Source organism: Pteropus vampyrus, unplaced genomic scaffold (genome assembly GCF_000151845.1).
Source record: "Pteropus vampyrus isolate Shadow unplaced genomic scaffold, Pvam_2.0 Scaffold102, whole genome shotgun sequence".
Lineage (NCBI taxonomy): Eukaryota > Metazoa > Chordata > Mammalia > Chiroptera > Pteropodidae > Pteropus > Pteropus vampyrus.
The window spans coordinates 967,355-971,213 of NW_011888883.1; positions in this window are offsets into that span (position 1 = coordinate 967,355).

Sequence of the window (3,859 nt, forward strand, 5' to 3'; positions counted from 1 at the left end):
TAGATGTAACGAGAAAAAGAAAGACATTGAGTTGCCCCAGCTTTCTTCTTAGGAGTCTGAGGGTTGGTGCTGCCATTTGCTGAGACAGGGAATATTCATGCAGAAAGTTTGGAGGGATGATCATGGGTTTCATATAAACATGCTGGTGAGATGCCCAAGTGGAGCTGTAGAGTGGATATGGGTCTGGATGTCCACTCTAGAGGTTGCTGAATGGCCAGACAGGATAAGGTCTGACATGTCCCCTTTAGAAAGTACCAAAGGCCCTAACTAGAGAAGTTTTACTGGAAATGGTGGTTTTGGCAAAAACGACAAAATATGAGAACTGAAATTAATTGTGACTTTATTATTCATGAAGAGATTCAGGATGAGACATAATTTTTAAAAAATAAGAAAGGAAAACTAAATTTTCCTTTCTATAGTTTGTTGCCCATTTTCAAAGTCTGGGCAAATACTCATATTTCTTATCTCTTTTTATAATACTTTTAAAATTAAATCTAATGAGATGACATTGGTTAATAATATTATATAAGTTTCAAGAATACAATTCTATAACACATCACCTGTGTACTGCATTGTGTACTGACCATCCAAAGTCTGGTCTCCCTCTGTCACCATATGTTTGACCCCCTTTACCCTCTTCATCCTCCTCCCAAACCTCTTCCCCTCTGATAACCATCATACTGTTGCCTGTGTCTGTGAGTTTGTTTGTATAACACATTTCATTCCAACCACTTTAGTTGGCAGGTAATTCTAAACTTTGAAGGTGTGCACCTGGAATGATTTAAACTGTGCTCTTCCCTGTTACATTGTTATTTAATTGGGGCTTTGCTGTTTCTTATTTTGAAGTTATACCTTTCATATTTGAGGGTAAGGTTATTGGCTTCCATTTATTCACTGGGGTTTCAAAATCAAATACAGGGCCTGGTGTGTACCTTAATGGTTTAATTAAGCATCCTTAGGGAAGTTGTGGGAACTGTGATTCTAGTTTGCACTCGCATGCCCATCTAAAGCGCCAACTGATTCTCAGTGTCAGCTGTTTGCTGACATCATGCTGAAACGTGGGCCTCCCCCATTTTGCCATATCTCTCAATTTTAAGTAGAGTCAGCTATCTGTACTTTTACATGAAGTCTCCCGATTCAAAAAATAATTTGCAATTAAATATATTTTTTAAATCCTCACAGCTAAAAAGAAAAAAAGAGTCATGTCTGCTAGAGTGAGTTGGTTTATTGGCTGTCAGATTGCTCACCCTCATTTAGTATTTCCATACAGCATCTCATTTACAGCTCTAAAGAGAGCTTACTCATTATTGCAATCACCCCACACTCTGCTGGTGGGTAACATTCAGCGTTCAGTCTCTTAAAATGTTCGAAGTTTTTGATAACCATGTAAAATGAACCGTGTCACATTCCTCCGTAATCAGGAATTTTACTCTGTTGAAAACGCCTTGGTGATGATGAAACCTAAATGCTCTTATAGTTCATCTCTCTCGGGACCGACTATCAAAATGAGTACCCCCAACTGCCCCAGCTCAATGGCACTCAGCGGCCATCTCAGAAGTGCCCTTCTGGGAGTCACCAGAAGCAGGGGACACTTTCCTTCTCCTGGGATCCAGGGTGCTGAGGCAGTTTCTTTAGAAAGCCCATAAAACATGATGGTTTTTTCATGATGTTTTCAGACTAAGAAAGAAATTGCATAGTCCAAGTCTTGCCTTAGGCTAGTTTGGAAAGATTGCTTTCACCTTTTCCCCTTCTGTCTTTCTCTCCCCTGCATGTGTTCTGGTTATGGTTCTCTTCACATTAGGCGAGTGGTGATAAAACTGTGTATCTTACAACCCACCAGCACTTGACTGGTCCTCCAGAGGGTCACAGAGTAAATAGGTGTTTGATTAAATGTGTGTCTGAAAACACTGGAAGCCTTTGAAAGATAGTGTCAGAGGGCTGGACTTGGGCTTCTAGGGAAGCTTGTTGTAACAGGCCATGTACTTTCTCCTTTCATCAACTTACTTTAATGGCTTGATAGCATTTCTAGAAGTTCATTTAGGGAAACCATGTGAGTGAGGTTTTGAACAAAATCAAGGCTATTTTTCCTCCCTTTTTGAAGGTGATGTCCTTAGAACTTGCTAATTAGAGAGCAGAACAACAAAGAGATGCCTGAGTCATTGTCTCCAAAGCTAGTAAAACTAAACTCTGAAGAAAAAATGTTTTTTTTGGAAATGCTCGCAACTTAGTCACTCTGTTAAAATACAATTGACATAACCTCTTTTCCTTTCAGGCCTCTCCTGAAACAACAGTTAAATACATGAGTCAAGCTGAAGGCTCATTCTCCTCAGTTTGTTGGGCATAATGGGGTAATTGCTTAGATGGTCATCAAACTTTCCATTCTGATGATTGATTCCAAAGTTCTCAAGGTGGATCCAGAACTTCTCTGGACAAGTCTTTGAATCATCTGTCCACCCAAAGCACAATTTTGCCAAAAACAATGATTTATTTTTAAAAAGCGAAACAATGATTTCCCTACTGAATGGAACACTCAGCATGGAATCAAAAGGATCTGAGTTGGAAATCTGGAAATGAGATCCTTATTGGTTGTGTGTCTTTGGGCTACTTATCTAATTTTTATGAGTCTATTTTTTTTCTACTCCTATGATTGGCATAATAATTCCTAACTGACAGGATTATTGTCCAAATTAAATGAGGTAGTAATTGTGCAAGTACCCAGTACAGGGCTTGGGGAAAAAGCAGGTGTTCAATAACTGCATATTCATTGATTCTTTTATTTATATGCTAAACAAACAATATTTTTCAACATAAGCTAGCAACTATTTGATCTTAATAAATAAGTTATAAAAAGAAAAAAGATGATTATTTACAATACTTCAATTTCTTTTCATTCGAATAGATTTCTATCAGTATTGTAAGGAGGATTCTTCTTTAAGTGTTATCCTCCCTTTCCTGATGTTCCATGCTCTTGCCTTCCATTTGCTCTGTTTTTTAGTTAAATATTTTAATTTTAAAACTACCGATAAATATCAAATTAGTTTTAATGTCCCCTGGAGATGTGTTCTCTTTCAGGATATACTTTCATTTTCAAGGATAGGCTAATAGTTTATAGAGGTACCATGTCTGTGGAAAGACAATTTAGAGGCCATGGCAAGAGATAAAGCAGGAAGAGAAGGGAAGAGGTTATTTTTGCAGGACCTGGGGGATTGACTAGATGTAACGAGAAAAAGAAAGACATTGAGTTGCCCCAGCTTTCTTCTTAGGAGTCTGAGGGTTGGTGCTGCCATTTGCTGAGACAGGGAATATTCATGCAGAAAGTTTGGAGGGATGATCATGGGTTTCATATAAACATGCTGGTGAGATGCCCAAGTGGAGCTGTAGAGTGGATATGGGTCTGGATGTCCACTCTAGAGGTTGCTGAATGGCCAGACAGGATAAGGTCTGACATGTCCCCTTTAGAAAGTACCAAAGGCCCTAACTAGAGAAGTTTTACTGGAAATGGTGGTTTTGGCAAAAACGACAAAATATGAGAACTGAAATTAATTGTGACTTTATTATTCATGAAGAGATTCAGGATGAGACATAATTTTTAAAAAATAAGAAAGGAAAACTAAATTTTCCTTTCTATAGTTTGTTGCCCATTTTCAAAGTCTGGGCAAATACTCTTATTTCTTATCTCTTTTTATAATACTTTTAAAATTAAATCTAATGAGATGACATTGGTTAATAATATTATATAAGTTTCAAGAATACAATTCTATAACACATCACTGCATTGTGCGCCCACTGCCCATAGACTGGTCTCCCTCTGTCACCATATGTTTGACCCCCTTTACCCTCTTCATCCTCCTCCCAAACC